Source organism: Cottoperca gobio, chromosome 12 (genome assembly GCF_900634415.1).
Source record: "Cottoperca gobio chromosome 12, fCotGob3.1, whole genome shotgun sequence".
In the NCBI taxonomy this organism is placed as follows: domain Eukaryota; kingdom Metazoa; phylum Chordata; class Actinopteri; order Perciformes; family Bovichtidae; genus Cottoperca; species Cottoperca gobio.
In genome coordinates this window covers 114,885-130,286 of record NC_041366.1, presented here as the reverse complement: position 1 = coordinate 130,286, position 15,402 = coordinate 114,885, and the positions used below count along the sequence as shown (strand labels likewise).

At 41.6% G+C, this 15,402-nt stretch overlaps 1 protein-coding gene across 3 annotated transcripts in view; it reads right to left on the bottom strand.

Moving 5' to 3' along the window:
- Positions 1 to 15,402, bottom strand: part of LOC115016809 (LIM homeobox transcription factor 1-beta-like) — a 52,692-nt gene that overhangs the window by 16,467 nt on the left and 20,823 nt on the right. The gene's annotated exons all lie outside the window — the stretch shown is intronic.

The window sequence follows — 15,402 nt, the reverse complement described above, 5'->3', positions numbered from 1 at the left end:
GCTCGATCCTCCAGGGGCAACTGTGTTCAATGAGGAATGTCTTTTTCAGTAAGGTGTGAATCAGAATCAGACTGGGAAATCCTTTATTAGTCCCACAACGGGGAAATTGACATCGTTACAGCAAAGAAAATATAAGCAAAAGAAAATATGAAGAAAAATGCACGATAATTAAATTAAAATAATATAAGTAAAAGTGGTTGAGTAGTTTACAAAGATGAATATTGCACATGGAGTACTTTCTAAAGATGAATATTGAACATGGCAATGGAAATTGCACAACATTGATGAAGACTTTCTGTTGGTGACAATAATCCCTGATGTGACTACAGACTAGTAATAGTGGGACAGAAAGACTGATGGACTGGTTATAGTGGGACAGAGACTGAGAAGACTGGTTATAGTGGGACGGAGACAGTGTTGACTGGTTAATAGTGGAACAGACAGACTGATGGATCGGTTATAGTGAAAAGAGAATGAATGGACTGGTTATAGTGGGAAAGATATTGAGTGGACTAGTTAAAGTGGGACAGACAGACTGATGGACTGGTTATAGTGGACAGAGACTGAGTGGACTGGTTATAGTGGGACAGATTCTTTTGGATATAGTGGGACAGAAAGATTGAGTGGACTGGTTATAGTGAGACAGATACTGAGGGGACTGTTATTGTGGGACAGACTGACTGATGGACTGGTTATAGTGGGGCAGATACTGAGTGAACTGATTATAGTGAACAGACAAATAGAATGTACAGAGACTGAGTGGACTGGTTATAGTGGACAGAGACTGGAGGGACTGGTTATAATGTGACAGATACTGACTGGACTGATTATAGTGGACAGAGACTGAGTGGACTGGTTATAGTGGGACATAGATTGAGTGGACAGAGACTAAGTGAACTGGTTATAGTGGACAGTGGACTGGTTATAGTGGGAAACAAAGACTGAGTGGACTGGTTATAGTGGGGCATATACTGAGTGGCCAGGTTATAGTGGACAGAGACTGAATGGACTGGTTATAGAGGACAGGCAGATTGTATGGAATGATTATAGTTTGATAGATACTGAGTGGACTGCTTATAGAGAACAGACAGACTGAATGGACTGGTTATAGAGGAAAGACAGACTCAGAGGACTGGTTATAGTGGGACAGATGCTGAGTGGACTGTTATAGTGGGACAGATACTGATTGAAACGGGATATAGTGAGACAGAAAGACTGAGTGGACTGTTTATAGTGGATAAAGACTAAGTGCATTGACTATAGTGGACAGAGACTGAGTGGACTGGTTATAATGGGAAAGAAAGCCTGAGTGGACTGGTTATTTCTATAACCACAGACGGAGTGGACAGAGACGGAGTGGACTGTTATAGTGAACAGAGACTGAATGAACTGGTTATAGTGGATAGAGACTGAGTGGACTGGTTATAGTGGGACAGATTCTTTTGGATATAGTGGGACAGAAAGATTGAGTGGACTGGTTATAGTGAGACAGATACTGAGGGGACTGTTATTGTGGGACAGACTGACTGATGGACTGGTTATAGAGGGGCAGATACTGAGTGGACTGATTATAGTGAACAGACAAATAGAATGTGACAGATACTGACTGGACTGATTATAGTGGACAGAGACTGAGTGGACTGGTTATAGTGGGACATAGATTGAGTGGACAGAGACTAAGTGAACTGGTTATAGTGGACAGTGGACTGGTTATAGTGGGAAACAAAGACTGAGTGGACTGGTTATAGTGGGACATATACTGAGTGGCCAGGTTATAGTGGACAGAGACTGAAAGGACTGGTTAAAGTGGATAGAGACTGAATGGACTGGTTATAGAGGACAGCCAGATTGTATGGAATGATTATAGTTTGATAGATACTGAGTGGACTGCTTATAGAGGACAGACAGACTCAGAGGACTGGTTATAGTGAGACAGATGCTGAGTGGACTGTTATAGTGGGACAGATACTGATTGAAACGGGATATAGTGAGACAGAAAGACTGAGTGGACTGTTTATAGTGGATAAAGACTAAGTGCATTGACTATAGTGGACAGAGACTGAGTGGACTGGTTATAATGGGAAAGAAAGCCTGAGTGGACTGGTTATTTCTATAACCACAGACGGAGTGGACAGAGACGGAGTGGACTGTTATAGTGAACAGAGACTGAATGAACTGGTTATAGTGGATAGAGACTGAGTGGATTGGTTATAGTGGACACAGACTGATAGGACAGTTGATAGTGGGACAGTTACTGAGTGGACTTGTTATATTTGGACAGACAGACTGAGTTCACTAGTTATAGTGGAGAGACTGAGTTGACTGGTTATAATGGGACAGATACTGAGTGGACTGTTATAGTGGGACAGACTGACTGATGGACTGGTTATAGTGGGGCAGATACTAAGGGGACTGGTTATAATGGGACAGATACTGAGTGGACTGTTATAGTGTGACAGAGACTGAGTGGACTGTTTATAGTGGGACAGACAGACTGAGTGAACTGGTTATAGTGGAAAGAGACTGGATGGACTGGTTATATTAGGACAGAGACTGTTTGGACTGGTTATAGTGGACAGAGACTAAGTAGACTGGTTATAGTGGACAGACAGATTGTGTGGAATGATTTTAGTTGGATAGATACTGAGTGGAATGGTTATAGAGGACAGACAGACTGAGAAGAGTGTTATAGTGGGACAGACACTGAGTCGACTGGTTATAGTGTGACATATACTGAGTGGACTGATTATAGTAGGACATATACTGAGTAGACTGGTTATAGTGGGGCAGACAGACTGAGTGGACTGGTTATAGTGGACAGAGACTGAGTGGACTGGTTATAGTGGAAAGAGACTGAGTGGACTGGTTATAATGGGACAGAGACTGAGTGGACAGAGAATGAGTATACTGGTTATAGAGTGGACTGGAAATATTATGGAGATATGATACTTAACTCAAGTGCTTTAAAACACAAGCCATCTTAAATTAATTCACACATTCATACACACCTACAGGCATTCAGGTTACCATACAAGGTGCCACCTGCTCATAAATACACAAGCACACTCATACTCCAGCATTTGATGTTCAGTAGGTTGCCCAAGGACACTTCAGCATGAACTACCGATCGTCTGATTAGTGGACAACCTCTCCATATCCTGAGCCGCAGCCGAGCAGTCTGAATAATGTTGCAAACTTTCTAAGGTTGAATTGGTGTGTTTCCACAGGGAATTTCCTGTATAATTTGTTTCTATCCAAGTCAGGAGCACTCTTCATTCTGCATTGGCATGGAGTTACTGATCAAGATCCTAACTTCACCTGTCTTCACTTCTGCAGATGAAGTGATTCAATGAATGGCAGTGTAATATTGTCTTTCGCCACACAGCTTGTATTTGCAATCCAGAGGGGCATTGTTTTACTAATTTCAGAAACTCAATGAAAACTGGGGCTGACTTGTATATAGTATCAGTAACAGGTCACTGGCTCAATCCACGTCATTGGTGGATGTTTTAAATGTTGTTTATTACACTTGTATTAGTTTAGACACTTAAAGACACACTTCTCTATGCTAAATCATTGCCACAGGCTTTTCCCATTAGGGGCCCCTAAACTTAAATTCTCAAAGTATAATATAATATCCAAGTATGATTGTCCTGAGATAACAGAGGATTGGAACATCCTCGTCAGAAAAAAAACAAAGAACAGAGCTGGTGACAAGGTTGAATTGGCAGCAACACTTGACAAAGAGTGTAACAAAGAAAAAGCAGATTGCAAGCAGAGCGCAAACCACCAATACTTTTTAAATTGCATACACAGTGTGTCATTACTGTATACATGTATACGCTGTAACTTCATCTCTACTCAGTTCAACTAGAAATCAGAAAAGATGCCAGATGAAAGAACTTTTACATAGCGCTCATTTTTAACCCCTTCACGCTGTCTGTGTATAAAAGGCCTGTTGATGTTGTAATGGGCCCTCAGGAGGCCCACTAAAAGGGCTGATTCAGATAGAAATAATAGGGACAATTTTCCAACTGCTTCCCACAAATACCCAATGAGGCAATATGTGAACATTAAAAAGGAGGTGGGCGTTATTAGATCAGGGAATATTACTGAACCAATATGTCAGGTCCACTCCGCCAAATTCAAGATGCCTGAATTATTCAAATGAGCCACAAGTTGATTAAACCACAATTAGGAGAGAATGAATACAACACGTTTTAAAAATGTCACTGGGTCAACAAGTGAAATCCTGGGAGAGAACAAACCTTCACCAGGAGCCATTCCTGTTGAATTCAAATTCATTTCACTGCAGTAGGCAGTGCGGTCAGAGAGCAGCAGAGCAGGCAGACTGAGTGCTGAATCTGGGAACATTTAGAGGAGGGCAGGGTAGAGGGAATGGAGGAGGAAGGAGGAAGCTTTAAGGCAGGTATCCTACAGAGGGGCTCGAAGAGGAGGAGGAGGAGGAGGAGGAGGAGGAGGAGGAGGAAGAGGAGGAGGAAGAGGAGGAGTGCAGCTGTCCAAACACTGAGTGGGACTACCCTCCTCCATTCAACATCATTTTCTCCCTGCTGCATGTCCAATTCCCTCCTTTACATTTACACAATAACACTACAGGCCAGCAGCGGAGACGGAGACAGAGACGTTGTTATAAATATCAGTGGCTGTGTCATACAAATATGGTTTGAATGTGAAGCTGTTGCTGCTGATAAACATGTCATGACCATATATACCTGTTCTAACAGAGCCAACATACATGTAGTCAGGTAACAGCTAATGCTCATTGTTAGTATAGAAATAAACAAATAGTTTTAATATGAATAATAATAATAACTAACAACATTAATAATAATAATAATAATAATAATAATAATAATAATAATAATAATAATAATAAAATGGATACAAGTTTAGCTGAAGGTTTGTTTTTTGATCCGATTATGTCGACATAAATATAAAGCTATTTAAGCTCCAGGTTTGTACCAGAATACATGTCTTCGGTAATGTCAAACATTTTTATCATGTTTCAAACACAAAAGTGTTAGATGTATGTGACCAACTGACCAACCAGCGCTGTCATCTCCAGAATTTCTTTATATGTACAATTCCATATTCTATAAAAAATATTTCATAGAAATATATAGACAAGAATAGTCATTAAAACATCATTTAGTTAACCAGGTACAGTATATTTTATAGTTTAGTATAATTTCCTAGAAATACACTGATATGTAACTGTTAGTTTATAGAAAAGTTTCTGGAAAGGTGAATGTCATTTGGTAATAATTATAGGAAAAAGAGACCATTTGTACTTCCAATTAATTAATTAAAATGAATAACCGCAGTCCGGACCCAGATGCCGACCTATCCGGACCCGGACTTATAATCAATAAATTATTGATTAAAGTATTTGTACTATGTTTATCCTGTACACACGACATCTATTGCATGTCTGTCCGTACTGGGAGAGAGATCCCTCCTCAGTTGCTCTCCCTGAAGTTTCTTCCATTTTTCCCCCTTTAATTATGGGGTTTCTTTTAGGAAGTTTTTCCTTGTGCGATGCGAGGGTCTAAGGACAGAGGGTGTCGTAACCTGTACAGTCTGTAAAGCACACTGAGACAAATGTATAATTTGTGATATTGGGCTATATAAATACATTTGATTTGATTTGATGTATAAGGAAATTAACTGAACTATTACATTTCATGTTCTTCTCCTTAGTTTTTAACACATTTCAGCTGGAGGAACTCATTTGTTGTAATCATTCAAACACCATCTGTGATTGGTTAAATGAGCCATCAGTAACTCTTTGGTCACCTGCATGGTTTTTATAATGATGAAAATAGCTTTAGTGCAGAATAACTCAACAACACACAACTGACACATGGGCCTACAGAATGCTCAATTGCTTATTGTAATTTAGAAGAAAAGACAGTAAATTAAATTTGATGAGAAAAATAACATGAAACATCTATGACTGATGACAGTGTTGGACTCAAGTGGGCGAAAAAAATGAAAAGGCCACCAGCTTAATGCGCTGGGGTACCAGAAGGTTTTCTAGCATGTAGGGAAGCCTAGAGCTAAAGCTATACATTAAAAGCAGGCAATCACACTCACAGTATATGTGTAGTCACTGAAACCCTAAAGACCAGATGTGATACAAGAGTAGGCCAATAGACCATCATCAATGACACAGATGACTTCACAGATGACTTCACAGATGACTTCACAGATGACTTCACAGATGACTTCACATGTGACGACCACAGGTGCCGCTGCTTGTTGGGTTTGTAGTGAGTCTCTGCATATGTTTACGGTAGCAACGGCAACGACAAAGGCTGTCTTATCGTACATCAAGTTCTGCACAGACATAGTGGAAAAACGCATTCGGGTCTACCCAAACCAAAAACCACAAGATAACAAGAGCGGTGCGGTCTCTCCTGAGTTCCCGTGACACAGCCTTCAGGTCGGGGGACGCAGCCCAGTACAGCATGGCAAGGGCGAACCTGAGGAGAGGCATCAAGGCTGCGAAGGAGGACTACAAGGGGAAAGTGGAAGAGAATCTCACTTATAACAACATACGGTGCGTTTAGCAAGGCCTTCACCAGCTAACCAACTATAAGGGCAAAACATCTGACACTACTAGAGCTGACTCCCACCTTGCATTAGGAACTAAACCACTTCTTTGCCCACTTTGAGGCTAGCAGACCCCCCCACTTTTCTACTCTGCCCCTGTCCCTGCATACCACCAGCTCCATACCACCTCCCACCCTCAAAGAACATCAGGTGAAGCAAACGCTAAGGTCTGTGAATCCTGGTAAAGCCGCAGGACCCGATGGAGTACTCGGCAAAGTACTCAAAGCTTGTGCTGACCAGCTTTCAGGGGCCCTGACCAGTATATTCAACCTGTCCCTGTCACAAGCTAGCATTCCATCCTGTCTGAAGACGGCTACCATCATTCCTGTCCCCAAAAAGACACCAGTCAGTGAGCTCAACGACTACAGGCCCATAGCCCTAACATTGGCGGTGATGAAATGTTTCGAAAGACTGATAGCCGACTACATGAAAGCCGGCCTCTCACCCTCCATCGACCCTCATCAGTTTGCTTACAGAACTAACAGATCCACGGATGATGCCATCGCCACGGTCCTTCACACAGCTGTGAGCCACCTAGAAGTCCCAGGCAACTACATCAGGATGCTGTTTGTCGATTTTAGCTCAGCATTTAACACCATCATACCTGACATACTAGTGGAAAAACTGTCAAGCCTAGGTTTCCCCGCCATCATATGCGCCTGGATAAACAATTTCCTGACAGACCGTCCTCAGACAGTGAAAATAGGCCGTTATTGCTCCTCCACCCTCACCCTCAGCATTGGCTGCATGCACGCAGGGCTGCGTGCTGAGCCCTCTATTCTACACACTCTACACACACGACTGCTCTCCCATTCACCTCTCCAACTCCATTATAACATTTGCAGATGACACCACTGTGGTCGGCCGAATATATAAGGGAGACGACGAGTTGGCATACAGAGACGAGATCCTGAAGCTGTCTGCGTGGTGTTCAGCTAACAACCAATATCTGAACACAAGCAAAACAAAAGAAATCCTCATAGACTTCAGAAAACACTGGACAGCACACACCACTGCAGCAGTTAAGAAGGCCCAGCAGCGACTACACTTCCTGAGGGTGCTACGGAGAAACAGACTGAACAAGAAGCTGCTGGTGTCCTTCTACCGGGCGACCATCGAGAGCGTGCTGTCATACTCCATCTCTGTGTGGTATGCTGGATGTTCAGCTGCGGACAAGAAAGCCCTGCAGAGAGTGATTAGGATGGCAGAGAAAACCGTTGGCTGTCCCCTGCCCTCTCTGGAAGACATCTCCACTTCCCGCTGCCTCAGCAGAGCAAACAAATTAATAAAGGACAGCTCTCATCAAGGTCACAGACTGTTCTCTCTCTTGCCTTCTGGGAGAAGATACAGGAGCTTCAAATCATGGACAAACAGACTAAAAAACAGTTTCTACTCCTGAACCGTCAGGCTGCTTAACCACCACACCTAATGCAATAACCATAACCATCTTCACACATATACACACTCTGATTGCACTTTTAAAAAGTATAAACTATTTTTATATAAATATTTTTTAACTATTTATATATTTTATATAGAGATTCAGAGTTGCACTCTGAATCTCGTTGTACTTTTTGTATAATGACAATAAAAGGCTTTAACTTTAACTTAATAGTTTATATCATCATATCATGAGTGCAAAAGCTCCCATGAAAATGTTATGGCCTCAATAAAGTCAGAGCCCAATTAAATGAAGAAAATTTAATTTCAGACACTTCATTTAAAGTGTGGTGCAGCTTTTTTGCCGATATGGGCACCTGTACCATAACGGTAAGTATAAACGCGCAAAGTGTTAAACACACACAAACACACACATCCTAATTTCTATCAACGGCAACATAATGGTACAGACTATTTTGTGAAAGAAAACATACAGAGACATCCCATAGTGGCCGTTAGCGGACGTGGCCGTTAGCGGACGTGGCCGTTAGCGGACGTGGCCGCGCTGTTGTTTGAATTTTGATGCACAGCTATTTGCACTTTAACTGCTTAGCACAGAAGGGTTTTCGCAGTTTTCTACTGAGCTGCTGATCCAAATTACTTCACGAGCATCACCTCATGTCCTCAGAAACACACACGCCAAGCGGGAAGAAGGGCTGTCCAAGGGTTATTGAGATAATTGAAGCTCAGATACACACACACACACACACACACACACACACACACACACACACACACACACACAAACACACACAGACAGATGTCTGTCATTGTAATAGGATATACTATTATAGTTTCGGCTAAAATGAACTAGGTGTTGACAATTTTGCTTGCTTAGGAGCCTTTGAGCTCCACTAGAAGCTTTGTCTTCAGTCATATTTTGGGTCCTTGGAATATACTTAGCATAATAAAGGCTGAAAATTGTTACTCTGGGCTTCACACAGGCTTCACACATACATAATTAGAATCAGAATCAGAAATCCTTTCTTAGTCCCATAACGGGAAATTTACCTTGTTACAGCAAACAGCAAAAGAACAAGAAAGTAAAGTGGCGAGTACACAATAATTAAATAGAATAAAATAGAGTAAAAGTAATATAAGTACAAAGTGGTTGATAAAAGTTGTGAGAGTTAATATTAAACATGGCAGTGATAATTGCAGAAGTTATAAAAAGTGAATATTGCACATGGCAGTGATAATTGCACAATAGTGGTGGAATAGTCTGTTCTTGGTGTGTCTGACCACTGCAGGAAGAAAGGACCTACGGTATCTCTCCATGAGACATCAGCCTGTCTGGAGATCCAGGATGTTCACTGGTGTTGGGGGAGAATGATGGCGCCTCCTGAAGTCCACCACCAGCTCCCTGGTCTTCCCTGTGTTGAGCAGGAGGTGGTTCCTCTGGCACCAGAGGGCAAAGTGCTGTGTCAGCTCTCTGTGCTCCTTGTCATCCCCATCAGAGATGAGGCCGACTATAGCAGAGTCATCAGAGAACTTCTGCAGGTGACACTTTGTTGTGTTGTGTGGGAAGTCTGCAGCTGCTCCTCCATCTTCTTCCTTTAGCTGTTCTTTCCCTCTCTGATCTTCCACATTAGCTCCCTCTGAACAATCCTCAGCTCTTCCTTGTTACCTGACCTAAAGGTAGTGATGACGAGATGAAGCTTCATGAAGCATTGAAGCTTTCCATCCAATTGGTTTGCACATGGGCCGAAGCTTCATGGTGCTTCATTTGCTCTACTGCGCCATCAAGTGGACAATAAATGTAAAACCGACGAAGTGCAAGGCTGTAGTGGATTTAAAGTATCTTTCCATTGAAAATTCTTTGACGCACACATATAAGACTGAATATAATGTTCTATTTAAAAATAAAGATTGATGTTATTACATTACATTATTGAGAAGAGAATGCCTAGAAAAAAATGTGGGCTTTTTACGCCTTAAATGATAGTGCAGTTTAAGATTGGACAGAGAGAAGGGGAATGACATGCAGCAAATAGCTGCAGGTCTGTTTCGAACCCCGGGTCAAATGTGGGTCGCCTGCACTACGAGCTACGCCACCAGGGAAGTGTAATGTACACGTTGGATGTATTATTTTTTCAACAGATTTAGATTTGGTATCTTTACTTGCTCACAAGGAAGATGATGCTGGTGTGCATAACAATTGTTTCGCTAGTTGGCTGACTCCATAATAATCCAATACATAATCGCGAGGCTTCAAACGTCATCACATACGTCATCAGCACAAGCCTCGATACGCGCTTCACAAAAATCTTACGCGATTACTCGACACACGCTTCGAAGTCTCGACACGAAAGGACACATCACTACCTAAAGGCCCTCTTTTTGTCTTTGAAGAGAGCCTTTATCTCAGGATTCATCCAAGGTTTGTTGTTTGGGAAACATCGTACAGTCCTGGTGGGTATGACGTTATCCACACAAAAGTTTATATAGTGACAATAGTTAAAAGTTTAAAAAGTTTATACGCCGGAAAATCAGAGATTTTCATGTGACTGTTTGAGACCTTCTCTGTTTCAGACCCTCCTGAGATTCAACAGGATTGGACAACATATACTGTAGATTGGACCAAATTTTTCAGTGATTGGGTCTCTCACTGAAGCACTTTAATTAAATTAATTAATTAATTGAGTTTTTAACATTTAGGGATTGCTATCTTTGAGACCTAGAATCCACAAATCTTCACCAGTAAAAATGTAGGCCTATAGATCCTAAGGCAATCTATCTTTTTTTTTTTATATATATATATTTTGCTTTTGCGAGGTAGTAATTGATCGTGATTCAGGCTGGATGGAACTGAGATGTTGCAGGCGTATAGCTCTTCCAGGATGTAGTGCACCTGCAATCTGACAAGTCGTCTGCAGGTGACGCAGGAGCTGCTGGGAATGAGAGTCTTCTCCTTCATTCTCACAGCGAACCTCGGCGGACTGAGCCGGGGTTTTCGGAAAATGAAGCCAACTTCTTCCACTGAGGTCGGACACTCACTCTCGGACATGGTAATAAATATATAAAATGTTTTTATACAAATACGTATGGAATGAGAAATTAAGTTCATTTTGCAAGTTTACTTTGTTTATTTCTTGCTAAATAAGTTGAGTTGAGTTAGTAGCGAAATGTCTGTCTAGTGTTTTTTCTAGGTATTTGTAGTTATTGTGTTTAGTTTGTCCAGCCAGTATATATAAATACATTTGATTTGATTTTGATTTGAAATGTTTATCTGCTGGTGTAGCGTGGGTGCGGACAACACATGTGCGTTCATTAGATTTGATCATTTGTTTGGCTCCAAGGGTGCATTAGTGTAGATTTATTTAAATAAAGACATTCAAGTAAAAAAGGACCGTATTTCCCCCTGTGGAGAAAGGCATACATGACTTGAATGACAGACCTGGTCAACTCAATTGGTGAATGTGCTCGCTCTTCACCCTGCTGACCCACGACTGCACACCCACCTACAGGTCCAACTACATCGTCAAGTTTGCGGATGATACAACTATAGTGGGTCTCATAACAACGATAAGACAAACTACAGCAGGGTGGGGAACCTTTTTCCTACCAAGGACCATTTCTTTTTTACAACATCCTTCGAGGGCCATATTAATTATTGAACTCATAACCTCTGCAAATTTATTTTAAGACGCATTTCACTTTTCTTTTATGCTGTGCAAAAAAGCAACTTTTTTATCCATGTATCTTTATGTTTTATCAGAAATCAGAAATCCTTTATTAGTCCCACAACGGAGAAATGTATCTTGTCACAGCAAAAGTTTTTTTTGCTAGTGGGTTTTTTTTGCATGCGTTTTACGAATTACCTCGAGGGCCAGATCAAATGGTCTCGCGGGCCGTATACGGCCAAGAGGCCAGCGGTTCCCCACCCCTGAACTACAGGAAGGAGGTGAACCAGCTGGCCACATGGTGCAAAAATTACAACCTCAACGTGGGGAAAACAAAGGAGATTTTTATCAACTTCAGGAGAACCCACACCCAACACCCTCACCCACTGACCATGAAGCTGCTCACCTGCTCCACAGCAGCACCAAATTCCAAAGGGTGAAAATCACTGAGGACCTCTCCTGGAGAAACAACACCACCTCACTCGCCAAGAAAGCCCAGCAGCGCCTCTACTTCATCCGCAAACTGAAGAGGGCAGGGGCCCAACACCCATCACTCTTTCTACCGAGGCACCATCAAGAGCATCCTCAGCTGCATCACTGGTTCGGAAGCTGCACCGCCTCCAACACAATACAAGACAACCCTTTGGTCAAATGTTAGTTATGCACATACAATATTTCATAATCCAAAAGTCATGAAATGTACAGACCACATTTATGTTCCCAAGAGGATAAACCTTTTGATTTTAAAGACCCCATGACCTCTCCTCAGGACTTTCTCTCTAGACTTTTAGTCCTATTTATTTTTAAAATCTTGTTTGGTGCAGCTTTCAATGAGAGTGAACATTTGTTTCAACAGAGGATTCATGAAAAGTTGGATCCATGAAAAGTTCTCAGCAGTTCATTTCATGAGGACCTGGACTACCACCTCTTTGGAGGACCCTCCTTGACCCCCTGGCCCTGTGCCCTATGGTTCCACACTGTTCCAGCGGCTTAACAAGCATAAAGACGTACAGGATTAAAGAGGATTAGAGGAGTGGAGAAAGGATGGAGCAGTAAAAACAGACTGTGTGTGTTCCTTCACTGTTCTCTTGTTTGTTCTCCCTCCTCAGGGAGCTGGGTGACCTAAAGGAGGAGGCAGGGTGGGTGGTTGGCAGCTTTGGGTGGCAGCTTGTAGGAGTTTTAATTAGTAGGCGTAATCAAAAGATGATTGTGAATGAGGCAGGGGAAAATAAAAGCAGGATTCAGAGAGTAGGGATGCGCTGTTTGCTCAGCCAAAGCTCAAGAAGTCAGAATAAGGCCTCAGGATTCTCTGGGGACTTGCATTCATGTTAGCAGGGAAACTATCGCAGCAATCAATCAGACGCACTCATATATTCACCTCCTAGAGCAGGGTTGGGCTCATAATTTTGAGGTATATTGCCTAAGGGTTAGGGGAAATGGGGATGGATATATCTCAAGCTTGTTAAACAAATAGGTAGTTATTGGGCTTGCTAATACATCAACTAACGTTAGTTAGAAAATGTTATCAACTTTAATTGACTGAATTTATTAAAAAATTGAGCATATTAACATGAATACTTTGTAATATATTTTTTAACTCGCCTATAATGGGAACAGCATTGCACTCAGGGATGCTGCGTTTTGGACTGAAAGATGCTGGCAGGTCAGGAGTAAGTTTGGTGTTTGAGATATGAAGGACATCACAGAGATGCTGTCGCTCATTTTGGTTCTCAATCTGCTTTTGTTCAGAGTTAACAGAAAATGTTTGCTCACTTATTTGAGTGGGGAAGTGCGCAACATTGAAGTTGCGTAGTTGTGTCTCAAAGAGACGGAGCTTCACACAGAATGCTTTCATGTGTGCAGTAGGCTCTTGTTCAGTGTTGAGATGACCACTAAGATCAACTAAAAATGCCAGGTCTGCCAAACATGAAGGGTCACTCATGAAGAGGTCGGTCCTTCTCTTTCAAAAACAGATCGATTTCTGATCTCAGGGAATAAAACCGCTGCAGCACGGAGACTCAGCCAGCGCACAACAGAATGGTGGAGTGCGTCCCCGTATTCAGCATCGACATCAGACAGGAAAGCTTGAAATTCTCTGTGGTAAAGTCCTCGTGCTCGTATTATGTTGTGCCCTTTAGACTCCTAAGACCAAGCAGCTCTTCCTGAAATATATATATACGATATAATACAAATACTTTAGGAAATATACACAATGTCATCCACATGGCCAAAGGTATGTGGACAGCCAAGTAACTTATTTAAAATCCTCACATTCCTGCCGTATGTAACAGTTGAACGTGACAGTCCACCAGATGTTGGAACCTGTCTACAGGGATTTTCTCCCATTCACAACCACAAGTACATTAGTGAGTTCCAACACTGATGTTGGCCGAGTCCAGTAACAAGTGTTGGATGGGGTTCAATCAACTTCTTCTTTTTCAGCCGACTTGGAAAACTATTTCTTTATGGAGCTAGCTTGGTGGACAGGGGTGTCGCCATTTTCAAACAGCATAGGGACAACCACAAACTGTTGCCACAAAGTTGTCTGAAATTATTAGTGTCTTTAGAGAGTTGGTGTGAACTGAATCACATCTACTTATAGATTCACACCAACTCTCTAAAGACACTAATAATTTCACTGTAACTGTGTGTGTCTGTTAGCACTGACCTTTGTAAGTTGGACTGTTTTTGCAATGAGGCTCATCATCATCACAGAAAGGGGCTGATTTTGCAAAAATGCAAGTGATGCAAAATTAAGCATTCAAAATATTTTAGACAACAGTGTTCTTCCAACTTTGTGGCAACAGTTTGTGTTTGTCCCTTTGCTGTTCACTCAAACTCATTTGTTCACTGCATTAACACGTTAATTCAGTAACAGGATGTAACGACAGGTGTGTCAGGATAAATACATGAATAAAGCTCCGCGAAATGTCATTTTTGAAAATACATGAAAAAAAAAAGAGATTTAAATAATCAATGAAGTTACGCTGCTGTGCCTCCTGTGCTAATGTGCACAGCCTCTCTCTTAATTGGGAGGCACACTTATCGTTCAGCTGCTGTGTGAAAACTGAAGGTTTTTAATAAACCTAAAATATTTTTAAATGTCTTAAAAAACTCTTAAAATAAGACAATGTAATTTTCTCATTAATGATGTACTATTTCACCCACCCACATATGTATGTGTGTTCTGCAGCACAGAGGTGTATATGGGTATCATAAAGGGAGAGAAGTTAAATGAGCCCGAGTCCTACCCTAGCCAGGTCTATAAAAAAGAAATGGTCCGGAATTAGTCCCACAAAAAACGGCAAATTTCGCTCAGCTGCAAAACTGTACATTTCCCTCACTGCCCCTCAGTTGGAATAAAAGCCACAATATACTGATAATTTTGTATGTAAGATTAGGATTTGGGAGATAATCTTCCTGTGCTAGAACCAAAATCCACTCCAAAATAAATTTGCAACAAGTATGTAAGAGATTGACTTTGGCTTTACAAGTTGCTGTACATTGACTTACATAACAACCCTCCAGTCAGAGACAAATCAAAGAATTGACCATTTATTTTAAAGTAAATGGCTATATATTTAGAATATTTCACCGCTTTATCTTCCTGTCAGACAGACCATCTACTACATACACGTACCTCATACACCCCCACTTCAAATCACCCAAACTGTCAATTTAATAGCAAAATGTAATGAGTAAG